We start from the raw sequence: 16,314 nt of genomic DNA, 5'->3' as shown, positions 1-16,314 counted from the left end.
CTTCAATTGGCATAATTGGTTGATTCCCATGCATAAGTTCAACTGGCATATATCCAGTTATGGTACTGTGAAGTCGGGTTAGCCCATAATGCAAAAGGAAACATTTTAGGCCATTCTTAAATCTTTCCTCTAACAAGACTTTGCTAGAGCTTTGAGAATAGGCTGATGCCCTCTCTCACTTTTCCCATTGCCTTCAGGATTATAGGCTGATGACAAAGCTAACTTAATGCCCAATTGAGCAAAGAAGTTGCATGCCTCATCGGCATCCAACTCTCCTCTATCTGTGGTTACTTTGCCGACATAGCCATATCTGCAAAATACTTCTTCAAGCAAAAAGCGACAAATAGCTTGACTGGTCTTGGTTGTTAAGGCTTTACCTTCAACTTTATTAGTTAGATCCTCTCTTGCAAGCACTAAATATTGCATATTCCATATCCCTTAGGCATGGTTACAAGATCAATAACCCATCTATAATGTATAGACAAGGTATAAGTTGGTTGTAACCCATCTCGATACTTAACCATAGAGTAAATCTAACATACATAATAGGTTTCAACAAAATGCTCTATGTCTCGATACATGTTCTACCACCAGTATTTTTCTTTGACTTTAATAAAGGTTCCCCATTTACCTCTATGGCCATCCCACAAACGTTCATGAAATTCCTTCATTACCTGTTGTTGCAATCTTTTGTTACCTAAAACTCAAATAGGCGTTCCTTTCTTCTTTTTTGTGTGCTTCTATAGATGCCCATCTTTAAGAAAAAAGCCATAAGCTTTCCTCTTAATATTCTTGAACTCCTCATCAATCAAAGTTTCCTTCTTCTTCATTGTGCTTAAGTATTGGCCTTCTTCATAATCTTCTTGAAGGAAATGAGCTAGAACTTGAGTAATGCAATAAGCATGCTGGCTTCTAGCTGAGCACCCTTCTTCCATAGGCAAATCTTTAATCTTTGCTATTGTTCTTTGATTTACAACAATATTTTTTTCTGTCCTTGTTGTACTTAATGCTTTACCTTTAATAATATTAGCTACACTTTTTATTTTCAGCTTTGGTTCTGTATATGCAGCAGTTGGAAAGGTATTATTAGTAGTCATAGAATGAAATTCAGCAAGTATAGACTCTTAAATTTCATCTTCTTCCATCAGCTCCTCTTCATTGTCATATCTTGCGCATGACAACATGTCAACAACTGGATTCTCCTTTCCTGCAATATGCTTCAATTTGGGGTCGAGAGATTTAATATATGCAATCCATCTTAGCATAGCAATATCGGGTGTAGAGCAGTTGGCCATCATGTGCAAGAGTGGAAGACAATCATTTTCTACCACTACATAAGCACCTATAAAGTATTCATGATCACATTTCAATGCCGTTACAACCCCCACAATTCCCTTTTTACTTTTGTATACCTTCTTTGACCTTCATTGAGAACCTTTTCTTCAAAACGAATTGTATATATGTTACCTTCAAGATCTTCTTGGCCAACAACCCATCCTATCCCAATGGGACTTGTATCCATAGTAAGGATGATGGGTTGTCCATTTGAATAATCAGCCCTTTTGAGAGTGGGAGCTGAAATTAACAGCTTATTTAATTTGCATATAGTAAGAGTATGCTCTTTTCCCCAAAATAATCTTTGGCCTTTTCTTAAGAATTGATAAAGATTTTTGGCTACATGAGCAAAATGTGGTATCCATATGAGATAGAATACACATGCGCCAAGAAATATTCTCACTTTTGAAATATTTGTGCATTCTTCTTACATTCTGCCGATGACATCTATCTTGATTGGTGAAGATTTATGTCCATAGGGGCCACACAGATGTCCAATCACTAGGACTTCTTCAACTCCAAAGTCGATTTAGCTCCAGAAAGGATAAGATGAACCTCTTCAAGCCTTGTCAAAATCTTGTCATAATCATGAATATGGTTAACTACAAATGTCCTACAACCATGTTCATCAAGCTCCTCATTCTTTTCATAGACTTTGCATCCCTTGATAGGTACATCATCTAGAAAAGGAAGAGTAAGCTATGGAATAAAGTCCCTTAAGACTTTGTGCATGGCGTTCATCATATGGGCCATGAAATTTGTTGCACCTTGTGGTAGAGTATACATGCAGACCAATGCAAGAGGTGTCTTCATTGTGATAATGTCTCGGCTCTCTAATGAAAGCTGAAATTGGTCATATCTTGAATATAGGTCACCCATGTAATAAATTGCTCTGCCTACAAAATTTTCAGCAAACGCGTCAACAATTAGACCCGAACCAACATTTTGGATTGTGACTTGATTAACATGCTATACATCTTGAATGAATCGTAAAGATCCATTTTCCTTGGGCACAATAAACCATCGATTTGAGTAAGGTGCTGAAGAAGGTTAAAAAATCTTCATTCTAATCTTTTCATTCAGAAGTTCCAGTAATTTGGGAAAATGTGCCCTTGGAACAAGAATAAGCTTGAGGTTACAAGGCACATTTGGAACCGTAACAATGACCATAGGAGCCACAATATTTGGATCCACACATCCTATTTCACTTGGCTAAAATGCAAAAGCTTTGCCATGTTTCATTAGCATTTGCATAAAAGAGTGTTTTTAAGCTGATAAAAGGAAATAATTATCGCATTTTTTGAGCTCTTTTATACTTTCCAATGTAAACTTGTGACCAATGCTGGTAGGGTTATGAAGACTTGGCTGATTTGCTGCTCTATCAGCTAGCCCTTCACTTTGAGGAGGCAGTGGGACTGGACTTTCTTATCTAGCATCTTGTATTTTGTTTCCACTTGTGCTTTAGCCTTGTTGATAGAACCAATATCTTCTTGTTCAACAAATTCTTGAATTGCTTGATAAAAATCCAATGTACATACTTCTGTAGCCTAATTTTCTGCATGTATTGTTGCATATATTTCAGCCAATGTGTCAATAGTAATCAACCTAAAAAAGATGTGTGAAATATCTTCATTTTTAGCCATCATGTCAAAAGTTTTCAGCACCCTTTTTACATAACATAAATATTTTCTTTCAACTTTAGTCATGGCTGGAAGAGACTTATAACAGTCCATATTGTTGGCTGTACATACATGTAGATTTATTAGAGACACAACTTTTGTAGTGTGACGAGGTACAATCTTATTACGTGAAGCACTGCCATAGCCTCCCTTTACAGCAGTGCAGCCCGAAAACCCTTGAACTCTCAAGCATGAGGAGGCACAAGATATTCTCGCAATTGATCTCTGTTTCGATGATGGTTAACACACACAGTAAGAAATTGGATAGCTCGTGCATTATCCTTGCTTTGGATTTGAGCATAGGAAGAACCATCATCAAGTGCCTTTGTTTCCAAGCAGGCTTCAGAAATGTAAGGTTGTCCAAGAATAATAGGGTAACTACAAGAATCTTGGAAAAGAAGTGAAAATTGGCATACAAGAATCTTGGAAAAAGAAGTGAAAATTGTATTTTATGTCTTCAATAGTTACTTACACATTAGGACATGCAGCATATAACTCTCCAGAAGAATTGTTTGCAACTTTCATTTGCCAGTCTAGATCAAAATCTATGGGCCATCCGTTGCTTTTAGAGAGACTTCTAACCATGATGTTTATCTCAGAACCATGGTCTAAGATTGCAATACATGGTGTTTCATTGTTCCTCTTGCCCAATGCATATGATAGTAATGACTTCTTGGAATGAATCAATCTTCTTCTTCATCATCCATGTGTTGTACATGACCTTTTTGAGAGGCAGGCTACCCAATTGGTTTGGACCAGTCGACCATTACATTTTCGGCCTTTACTTCTTTAATTTCTGCTTCCATGCTTTCTTTATCTTTAGCTTCAATTGTTGAAATTAATTATTTAACTGCTTCAATTTCAATTCCTTGTGCATTCGGCTTCTCTTCATCCTGTTTGTGGCGCATCTTCCATCTCTTGATCTAGGGTTGTATTTTTAGTAGGCTTTGGTTGTTCAAGCGCTTCTAGTTACCCGTTTCAGTGGGCCAGAAGGGGAAGGGCTAGGTTCATCTTCTCATCTTCTCTTTTCTTCAATCAAGACTTCTTTATGATTGACTTTAGTCAAATGTGCAAAGGTGGAAAAAAAATCTACCAATTCTTCCCATCCAATTGTTCCTAAAATGCATTGATTAGCGTTAATCAAATATTTTTTTGCTACTTTGCCGAGTTCCATTTGATCTAATGTCTGCATCCATACTTTAGATTGCACATCAACTTTACATGCTTTCAAATTAGATTTAGTTGGCTCAATTTGCAGCCCATAGGTAGCTGCATCAATTGCTGCATAGGCATTATTTACAGCTAAATCTTTTAATCTTTTTTTCATATCACCATTGCCAAAATTTGGCTCCAATGGAAGTCCAGTTTCTATTGCATGAATTTTTTCGTCTTTCCAAAAGATAAGCTTTTGTGCTTCACCCTCACGGAAGGTAGTACACTCCCTCTTGTCATGTTGTTGGCTGTCACACCAAATACAACACCTTTTATAGCCTTCTCTCATGGGTCTTTGAACTGATGATCATCCTCGTTCTTCAACTTTGACATCCAACTTTTCTACTTTGGAATAATTTCTGTAAGATTTAGATGAAGAACTTGCATGCTTTTAATGAGTTCATCCATAACATCATTTTTAAGAGGTGGAACAAAAGGAATAGATGAATAAAGATTTCGTTGATTAGTCAAAGGGATAGAGGCTTTTGGAGTTGGAACAGGCTCCATCAATGGAGTTGTTGAAGTTGAAGTAGAGCCCCATCTTAGTCGCATCCGCTCTCTTTGAGCAATCATTTTAACTGCATTAGTAACATCTGTCCATGCAGTTTTGACTCATGTTTCGGAGGTAGCATCCTCTAGGCGATTAGCAAGCTTCTCTTGCAAGATGGGATCTGCAACCTTAATAAATAGTTCAAACCATCCATACTTTGTTGATCTTCAGCATCAAGTTGTCCAAATTTACTTTCAAAATCATGGTATAGAGTTGTTGCAGCTAAACCTTTGTTGGGTTTCTCAAACCAATCAGTGAAAATTTTCTTTGTCATAAGGCCAAAGTCCTCTAAGAAGAATTCTTTGCGTAGGGATTTTTTGAATGCAACGCCTAATTCGCATCTCACTGAAAAATACCATGGATTCTCTCTTGAAGACCATGCTTGGCTAGTCTGGCAAAATAGCGATTCCATGCATGTTGCGGTACACACCAAAGAAGAGCATTTTCTCAACATACAAGCTAATGAAAATAGAGACATTTTGACCATTAAATTGTTTTAACACCATATTGAGAAATATGGGAATTTCCCATAAGTTTGGGACACATGGTCAAATCTTTGGATTTGTCGTAACTTCAACACTATAGCTCCAAATCAAGCACTCTATAACACAAAACATTTCATTTTTCAAGTGCTTTCCAATGATAGGTCATATCATATGCTTTTGACTAGGCATGAAGAGGGTCTACAAGATACATTCTCTTTTCAAACGACTAGTACAATAAAGATAGAGGTTCAAGAAAATGACTGCCTATATCAGCCTTTGAATGGCTCAAGGTTATGGAGCTAGCATTATTGTTGTCATTTTTCATAAAGGATCATGAGACTCATGACTTAGATTAATATTACATAAAAGCTTCAGCTTATGGATTGATTGTTGTGGACAACCAAGATTAATTCCAAAGCATGGTAAGAAATCACCAAAAGTATTCTTTGAAACCTCCCTTGAATGAAGAGGAAGCAAGTTACTATGTAGAGGGAAATAAAAGTCTAAATGTACTCGCAATGATTGTAGATGAAGTAGAATCTGTGATTATAGGTTTCAGCCCTAAATTACCCTATTTTAGGTTGAGAAACAGAGTCCAAAAGTATCACATAAGAGTGCCAAAAGATGTCCTTGAAACTTTCTTACAAAGACTATAACTTGTAGTAACTCATGTGAACGAGGAACAACCCATGATTTACCATGATTACAGAGGAGGATCACAAATTAAACTTCGCCCATGAATTCCCTATTTTGGGCTACCAAGGATAATCCAAGGTAACACCAATAATCTCCCAAAGAATACTTGCAATGCCCTTTCAAGGCAAGAGAGATTAGATGCAGAAATTACAAGTGAAAGTAGAGTATGTTCTCTTCATAAACCATAAGAAATGAAGTGAAGCAACAACGAGACATGATTCAGCCCAAAAAAAGAGTGTTGGGCTGCATTTATCCCATGCCTCCTTTGGCGTACTTGCATCTTGAATATGCACAATCATAGAGTCTGAAATGCTAATAGACAGCCAGTACATAACTTTCCTGGCTCTCTCATGCCATGCTTTAAATGCCTGCATTTGCTGTTGATTGGGAACATCAGGAAGAACTGGTTCTTCTTCATTTCCTGCAACAAATTTCCAATATCCTTTTCCCATAAGGAAATTCGTCATTCTAAACTTCCATGCTTGGAAGTTGTTCTTGTCAAGCTTTTCAGTGACAATCTGTGAAAGAGAATCAGATGCCATTACAGAACATTGCAAAAAATTCTGTCACTACAAAGAACACAGCTTCAGCCTCACAAGGGCAAATCTGCAAAACTGACGAAAGTGGTATTTGACCACACGGTCACTTCCTAGTGACGATTTTGCATCAACAGGTAACAAGGATGATTCTATAACTCCCAATGTCTCTCCGCACAGGCATACGATGCAATTTCTACAGTAACTTTTCACCGACCTGTAGAGCAGTGGTCACACAGCATAAAACTGGGCCTTTTCTTGAGTGCGTGCAAAAAACTTCCGCCTCCAAAAGAGGCCCCGAAATGGCCTCAAATAAAAAAAACAGAGCAACCAAAGGCTAAATCCCTTTCCCACAGCATATACTGCCCTCTTGCTACACTGCAAAGGGCGTCTCAATCTGAGACAATGCACTCTTGCACTTTCCGGCTGTGCTACCTGTAGAGACTTGCTCCCAAAACAGAAAAATGAAAGCAACACTGGTCCTCTTACCAAAACACCGCGAACTTGGTTTTCTTTCTTGAGCTCCTTACCACGAACAAGGCTCTAATACCATGTCAAGATTGTGGGAGAGAAGGAAAGAGTCTCACTTGTAGCTTTCTTGCTTGCACAATGGGGGAATACACACAAAGGTGGAGGCTCAAAAAAAGTTTTTCTCTTCTTAGTTGTGTAAGCCAGAAAGAACTCAAGTACATAGAAATAGAAGAACACTTTGTCAAAAATGTATAGCACAAATACGCAAGCCAGGAAAATGCAGCTCAAGCAAGAGTTTCATAGTGTGCAAAGAGAAAATATAAGCATCAATGACTACCACATGAAGGTGAAGAAGATTGTAGATGCACTTGCTTCCATTGGGTCGCCAGTGGAAGATGATGATTTAGTTTCTGTGACCTTGAATGGTCTAGGAAAGGATTATGCACAGTTCCGAACATCCATTTCCGTCCATGAAAGATTTCCTGATTTTGAGGAGTTGATTGCTCTTCTAATTTTTGAGGAGCAGAGAAATGGTGGTGCATCTTCTTCAGGAGGAACTTCAAAAGAAGCTGTCTTCTACTCAAATGCTGGAAGAGGTAGAGGCAGAGGTAGAGGAGGCCGATCTGGAGGCCGTGGTAGAAATCAAAATATGCAGCAAACTCAAGAAAACCAGTCCTATGGAGGATGTGGTAACTCTAGAGGCAGGGGAAGCCAAAGAGGTCGTGGTGGATAGCAAAGAGGCCAAAATGCAAACAACAATGTTGAATGCTACTACTGTGGTAAAATGGGTCATATGGCTAAAGACTGCTATAAAAAGCAGAATGACATCATGAATGGAAAATTGCAACAAGGGAATTATGCATCTTCTAGTAGACAGGGTGATGACAGAAATGAGCATTTGTTTGTGGTGCAGCACATGAACAATTCTGTGACAAGTGCAGAAGAAAGCAATGATATATGGTATGTTGACTCAGGTGCATCAAACCACATGACAGGTCATGCAGAATGGATGGAGGATGCAAGGAAAATGGAAAAACCAGGATTTGTGGAGACTGGTGATGATACTGCACATCCTATTGTGCAGATTGGAAAAATTCCTTTGTCTATGCAGGATGGGAAAAAGAAATACCTGTGCGATGTATTTCATGTCTCGAATATCACCAAGAATCTGGTTTCTGTTGGTCAAATGGTTGAGCAGGGCTTGCAGGTCAGATTTAATCCTCATGGATGCTTTATTGAGGATATGAAAAATAAAGGTCGCTTGATAGCAAAAGGAAAGAAGAAGGGCAGAATGTTTACGTTGGATACAGACATGTCTGAATTGAGTGCAGCAATGTTTGCACATGGGACCTTTGTAGTTGCAGATATTGATATCTGGCATAAACGCATTGGTCATGTTAATGTACAACGACTTAAATCAATGCAGGCCCAAAATATTGTTGCAGGATTACCTAAATTCAAGGTTGCAGAAATACATAAGGTATGTGAAGCCTGCCAATTTGGAAAACAGGCAAGGAAACCATTTCCTAGACATGTTCAAGAGAGTAAGAAGCCATTGGAATTAATCCACTCTGATGTGTGGACTACTAAAGCTGCATCTCTTGGAGGCTATCATTATTTTGTCACTTTTATTGATGACTATAGCAGAAAATTTTGGGTGTATTTTATGAAAAAGAAAAGTGAAGTTTTTGGGCATTTCAAAACTCTTAAAGCTATGGTTGAAAAAGAAACAGGCCTGCAAATAAAATGCCTAAGGTCAGATGGAGGGGGAGAGTACCTCTCAAATGAGTTTGCAAAGTTCCTGCAGGAGCATGGCATAAAGCAGCAATATTCATGCAGTCATACCCCACAACAAAATGGAATTTCAGAAAGGAAAAACAGGCATATTGGAGAGGTATCTCGTGCTATGCTCAATGAAAAAGACTTGCCAGATTTTTATTGGGCTGAAGCAGTTGCTACAGCAGTCTACATAATGAATAGGACTCCCACTGCAGCAATACATGGGATGACTCCAGAGGAGAGGTATACTGGTAGGAAACCAGATATTTCTCATTTGAAGATTTTTGGTTGCATTGTCTATGTTCATGTGCCAGATGAGTTGAGATCCAAGTTGGATCCAAAAGCTGAGAAGTGCATCTTTATTGGTTACTCTCTACAACAGAAAGGGTATAGATGCTATAACCCTTCTACTCGTAAGTTTACAGTGAGCAGAGATGTTGTTTTTGATGAGATGAGTAGCTGGTATAAACCAATAAATGTGATTGATGATGTAGATGCACAAAATGGTAATGCTGCACAGAATTCACAACAACAGTCACAAAATATTAGTGGACCTGGAACGTCCTCTAGCAGTGGTTCATATTCTTCGCCATGGACAGGCAGATTGAGATCAGGAGAATCTTCTCAAAGCAGTGTAGATAGTGGTATTCAGGTATCACGAAAAGGAATAGAGAAGGTAGATTAGCCCATGTTTGATGTGAATGCAGGACACTCTTATGTGGATGGTGAATCCAGTGGCTCAAAATAGAGCATTGATGATGAGTTGGATATTCCTTCTATTGTTACACCTGGAGTAAGGAAGACCAGGGATGTTTTGAGAGCTCCTGGGAGTGAACCTACTTTGCGTAGGTCTACCAGAGCTAGGTATCCTGTGGATAGGCTGAAATATGATGGATTTACAACCATTCACTATGCCTATATGGTCAAAGTGATACAGGAACCAGAACCCACTTCTTTTGAGCAAGCCATGGGAAAAGAAAAATGGGAGAAAGCCATGGATGAAGAAATGGATGCCTTGGAAGCAAATGCTACATGGGAATTGGTACCTTTGCCTAAAGGTAAGAATGCAATTGGGTGTAAGTGGGTTTATAAGGTGAAGCACAATGCAGATGGTTCTGTGAATAGATACAAGGAAAGATTAGTAGTCAAGGGGTATGCACAAACATATGGCATTGATTATGAAGAAACATTCAGTCTGGTTGCAAGGATGGCAACCGTAAGAGCAGTCATTGCTATGGCTGCATCAAAGGAATGGTCTTTACATCAGATGGATGTAAAGAATGCCTTCTTGCATGGTGATTTGCAAGAAGAGGTATATATGGAGCAGCCACCAGGTTATGTGCATGTTGCTCATCCTGAGTTTGTTTGCAGGTGTAAGAAAGCATTGTATGGCTTGAAGCAAGCACCTAGAGCATGGTCTGACAAAATAGGACAGTATCTTGTCACTATTGGCTCATATTTCCAAGGCAGATTTCTCACTTTATGTGAGAAAAACAGAGAAATGTATTATGCTACTTGTCATTTATGTTGATGATTTGATTATGACAGGTGACAGTGATGAAGATATCCTTCATGTGAAAATGCTATTGAAGCAGAAGTTTGAGATGAAGGATTTGGGAGAGTTGCGTTATTTCTTGGGCATTGAGGTAATTAGATCACCAAGTGGGATACAGCTTTTACAGAGGCAGTATGGATTGGACATGTTGTCCAAATATGGGATGACAAGATGTAAGCCTATTTCAGTTCCTTTGGAGCAGAATGTGAAGCTGAGCGCAAATGCAGGTGAGCTTCTGGAAGACCCTACTATATACAGACGCATAGTAGGAAGTTTGATTTATATGACTATTACCAGGCCAGATTTAAGCTATGATGTTGGATTGGTAAGTCAGTTTATGCAGGCTCCAATGAAACCGCATTTGGATGCGGCTAGACGCATACTCAGGTATGTGAAGTCCACATTGCAATATGGACTACTTTATGAGACTCGGGTTCAAATACAGTTGCATGGATACACTGATGCTGATTGGGCTGGTAGTATTTCTGATAGACGATCTACGAGTGGATATGTGTTCTCTTTTGGGAGTGCTGCAGTCACTTGGAGCAGCAAGAAACAGCCTAGAGTTGCCTTGTCGAGCACAGAGGCTGAGTATAGGGGCGCAGCAATGGCTGCATGTGAGGTAGCTTGGTTACATAAGCTACTTTATGATATGCATCAGCCTACAAATGGGCCAGTTGTCATTTATTGTGACAACATGAGTAGTATACACTTGGAAAATAACCCAGTCTATCATGCTAGAACAAAGCACATTGAGGTGCATTATCACTATGTGCGGGAGAGGGTTTTACTAGGTCTTATTGATCTAGTTTATGTGAGCACAGAGGATCAAGTAGCTGACATATTTACGAAGGCATTGGGCACAGAGAAGCTGCGCAAGTTGAGAGACCTACTTGGTGTGCAGGAATTGGGATTGAGCTCGAGGGGGAGTGTTGAGATATCGAGCTCCACTCGTGATATGCCAAGGTGACTGTTGTGCATTTATGTCACCGACTTGTCAGTTGCAGATGCGGTTGGTACACCGCCCATGAACAATAGCTAGATGACAGCTATCCTTATCTACTCTAGTTCGTGGCTTAGTTAGTATGCCACCTTAGTTAGTTGAGTTTGGTTTGAGACCCATATATAGGGTTCTTCTATTTCTTTGTACTTGAGTTCTTTCTGGCTTACACAACTAAGAAGAGAAAAATTGTTTTTCAGCCTCCACCTTTGTGTGTATTCCCCTATTGTGCAAGCAAGAAAGCTACAAGTGAGACTCCTTCCTTCTCTCCCACAATCTTGACACACACATGAAAAGAAGGGTTGTTGCCCACCTCTTTATAGACATTTACCCTATTTTTCATAGCCAGGAATGGCCTTCCATTTTCATCAATGCATGGGAAGAGTGGTACTTACATGTCAAGTGGAGTCCTCTTCAGATGCTTGTGGTTGCATGGCTTGAGCTCCTTTGTGTATGAGCTTCATTCTCCTCCATCCAGGATGTGTCCTATTTCAGTTGTGAGAACTGCTCGAAAAATGTGGTGCTAATCACGATGTCCTCTTGTTCTCTTTCTTGACTATTCCACATGTATCATTAGTCACATAACTAAGATGCAAGACATATACAATGTCCTATGCTCACAAACATAGTAAACTTCATGAACTTTAGTGGTTCTTCTTTATAATTAACTTGTGAGTCATGCTTTTGGAGTATTACATCACTGACACATGTAGTCAGGGCCTCAACCAAGCCATATATATGATTGTCCATGATCACATATACCATGACATATGTAGCATAACTTACAGAACTTCATTTTCTCAAGTAGTGAATATACTCTTAGAGAGGAAAGGTTTCAAGCTAGAAGTCAACACATATTGCCATGTTTCTTCTAAAACAATAAATGAGTTATAGAGCATACATCATGTCCCATGGAGCAGACTTAGGTGACTTAGTCTTAGCAAAGCATGAGATACACCTTACAATTTGTCCTTACCAAGAGCTAGCAAGACCATCATGTAGACAACCAAACTATAATTTTCACATCATGAGCCTAGAATCTCATGACAACGTGTCTTTCTGGATACCCTATTCGACATCGCCCGGGCAGAGAAGGGAGAGTCTATAGAGGCAATGAAAAAGTAATTGGGAATGGCTCATAGAACATTGAAAGTAGGATTGCAGATACCGCCATAACCTAGTGGAGTTGGTCCAAGCCTAGAACAGCAACGCCGTTATCTCCTATTGGCAGGCCTAACCTCAGAGGAATTGGACGCACTCGGGTTTATCGAAGAAGAGTAGCAGGAGCCAAGCCAAGAGAGGGAGGTGGATGTAAACTTTGGAATGGGACCACATGAAGAAGAGCTTGTCCCATCACCTCCTTCTCCATGGCCTGAAGAGCAGCAACACACAGACACCTCCGCATAAAGAAAGGCGCCACTCAGGGAAAGAAGAAAACAAATAGTGGAGGAGAGAAGGAGAAAATGTAATGCCAATGGAGTGAGGGCACCTATCTTTGCTATTGGATGCTTCCCGAGCACTTTTTATTCTACACTGGGGTATACCATGGATATTACATGATTGGTTATTCTCTTTACATGCTCTTGAGTTGAGATTGAACCTTTGAATCTTGACATTGGTTGTCATTCATTGTTATATATGGTCTTTTAATGCTCGAGTAAGAGCTTTACAAGTTACTTCGGTCAGATGCTTCTAGATATATGCTACTTGGATCTTGGATGTATGTATGCCTTCCACATGATGTTTTGAGCTTTCTTTGCTTGTTTGGCATTCAACTTTTGTTCCAGTGGGAGTTTCTTGTTGACAATTGAATGTTACATTGACCATTTTGGTTAGACAGTTGAGCTTGAGGGTCTTACAGTGAGACCATGGGACTTGGTGACATGTACATGCTCTTCTCATACTTCATGTACACAGTTGATGCTTAGTGGGCTGATCTAACATTGCTTTTGTACTAGCACCTATCTCTCTCATGATGTTGTCAGTGATATATGCATCTTGATTGGCTATGTATTGAGATTTTGTTACATTGCTCAGTCTATTGTGCTTTTGGTTGCTCTCCTTTGTTACCCACAAGACCCACTCTATGCATGATGGTTATGCCTATGGGATGTATCTCAGTTTGACAAATTGGTCCTTTGACAGTTCTCAATGCTAGTAGTCACATATTCACTCACTACTAGTTGGAGCTATTCCTCGGAAGTTGCAGTTTGTCTTGTATCGGTGATTGCCTCTCTTTGGCATTGATCTCTTAGTGTTGTACTTTATTTTCAACATGATGTAATTGTAATTTCCTATACTATTTATGCAAGTAATCATTTGACACTTCTTTGCAATGAGTTTGTAGACCAATTCATTACTCAATTAGTATCCTTTGTTTTCAACTTGAACTAGTAGCGGTTTTGGAGCTGATTTGCAGGCTATCACAGTAGCTTGTTTTGTCCTTTTGTGCATTTACTTGATCTCAATATGGCTAGTGGTTCCAATGATAGTGCTATTGACAAGTTGGATGGCACCAACTACAGCTATTGGAAGGCCCAAATTTGGCAAGTTTTAGCGTAAAAAATGTAGGTTGAACCTTTAAAACATGAGGGTGTCAAGCTAGAACATATTGATGCAGAGGATTTGGCTAAATTAGGTGAGCTATGTAAGTCCACTATCATATTATCCCTCTTGAATCAAGTGTTCTATAATGTTATCTTTGAGGGTCAGCCCACATGGGACTTATGGGATAAGATTTGCAATGTCTATGAAAAGCTGATACTCGCTTCTCAAATGTAACTCATGGACCTTCGCATGAAGGAGGGCACTTCCATGTCACTCCACTTAAATTAGTTTCATTCTATTCTCAACCATTTGTCTTCACAAGGGAATGAATTCAAGGGTAATCTCCCCTCTTTATTCCTCTAGGTTACACTACTTGAATCATGGGATACATTTCGTACTGGTATGTGTGTAAACATGCCTATTTATGGGCTAGAGTTACAAGATGTAGAGGGTGCACTTTTGAATGAAGAGATTAAACAAAAGAATATCGATGCTTCCTACACCTCTCATGCTTTGGCAATTAGAGGCAATAATGGTAGGAGTAGTAATGAGTGCTGTGGGAGGGACTCTCATCACTCTTGTTCTCGATCACATAGACAATCTCATAGTAAGTCTCGTGTCCATAAGTCCTCATTGGATTGTCATTACTATGGGAAATCATGACATATTTGGTCATGTTGCCATAAAATGCGCAAGAACAAGAGTAAGGAAAAGAGCAAGGGTAAAGTATAGGAAAAAAATGATGATCACAGCAATGTCCCTAGCAAGTCAAGTGTTAAGATTGAAGAGATTAATGTCATGGAGATTTCTTTTGATGATGATTTCATACTTGTAGCTTCTTCTCTTGATACTTCACTGTTGACTCATACTTTGTCAAGGTATACTCAATGTTGGTTGCTAGATTCAAGGGCTTCCTTTCATGTGACCCCTCATTGAGAGTGGTTCCACTCCTATCGTAGTTTGACTAGATCTGTCTATTTGAGTAATGACCTAACACTAGAGATAGTTGGTATTGGTGATGTCCATCCAGTTGCAATCTGGTTTAGGCAACATGTTTACTCTTCATTATGTGCATCATGTACTAGTTGTCACGAAGAGCCCTATCTCTGTTGGCACTTTGGATGATGATGTATATTATGTAGTTTCTTTTGGTGATTCCTCATGAATGATTACCTGTGGGATTCTTGTCATTGCATGTGATGCTAAGTCCAATACTCTCTATCCCTTACTTGTATTTGGGTCAATTGACCGTGTTTTGACAGTAGATGTAGTTTCACATGTATCTCTTTGGCATTGTCACCTTGGACACATATCCTTGCAAGGAACCCATTTATAGTATCTTTTATCCCTTTACAATGAGTGCTTTAAGTCTTGTGATCATTGTTTATATGGCAGGCAAACACGTAATACACATAAAAAGTCTGGTATGACACTCATGGGTGAGCCATTGGCTCTCCATCATTCTTTGGATGTATGTGGTCCCATGCCCTGCAAGTCATAAGTGATGCAAAGTATTTTGTTACCTTCATTGATGAATATGTGCATAATGTATGGGTATATCCTATTAAGTAGAAATCAGAAGTCTTGGCTACATTTCAGTGTAGGCTTGCTTTGGTTGAGAACTAATCTAGGTATTGGCACGGCAGAAATGCCTAAAGTCAGATAATGGGGGTGAGTATATCTCTAAAGCCTTTGAGAATTTTTGTGAGGAGAGGGATATTAAGCATCAATTTACTACCCTATACATCCTACCCCAGAATGGTATAGCGAAGCGCATGAATATGAAAATTCAAGAGCAAGTTCGTAGCCAGGCAAGCTTACCACAACATTTTTGGGCTAAGGCAGTTACTACAACCCTACACTTGATAAATTGGTCTCCATGTACTACTCTCAACTATCAGGTTGTTGCATAGGAGGTATGGTTTGGAAAACCTCCCTCATATTCTCATTTTCTTGTCTTCAATTGTGAGGATTTCTCCCATGTACCCAAGGAAAAGTACAATAAGTCAGATACTAAGCCTAGGAAATGCATCTTTCTTGGTTATGGAGATGTAGGTGAGATGTGCTATCATCTAGGGGATCCACAGGCTCGTAAGGTTATCCATACCCATGATGTTGTTTTCCATGAGGAGAAAATGCATAAGTAGCCTAAACATGTTGTTGATGTATATAGGGTGATATTTCAAGAGATGCCTCCTCCTACTATATAGCCAGCTAGACAGTCTATAAGAATAGGTTGATGCTCCAATTGCCTAGGTGCTTGATGCTCCACAGGATGTCCAAGCTCCACAACCTATTTTGAGGTAGTCTACTAGAGATAGACAACAATCTATGTGGTTTGAGCCCTCTATGGATTATGTTATGGTGACAAGCTGGTGAGCCTCTTACTTATGATGAGGCCATGCATATAGGTGATAGTCACTCTTCAAAGAGGGCCATGCAGTCAAACTATGACTCACTGCAAAAAAA

Source organism: Lygodium microphyllum, unplaced genomic scaffold, assembly GCF_053477565.2.
Source record: "Lygodium microphyllum isolate KBCC unplaced genomic scaffold, Lygodium_microphyllum_v1.1.10 scaffold_38, whole genome shotgun sequence".
NCBI classification, from domain to species: Eukaryota; Viridiplantae; Streptophyta; class Polypodiopsida; order Schizaeales; family Lygodiaceae; genus Lygodium; species Lygodium microphyllum.
The sequence above is the reverse complement of the archived record's forward strand: the minus strand, read 5'-3'. Positions refer to the sequence as shown.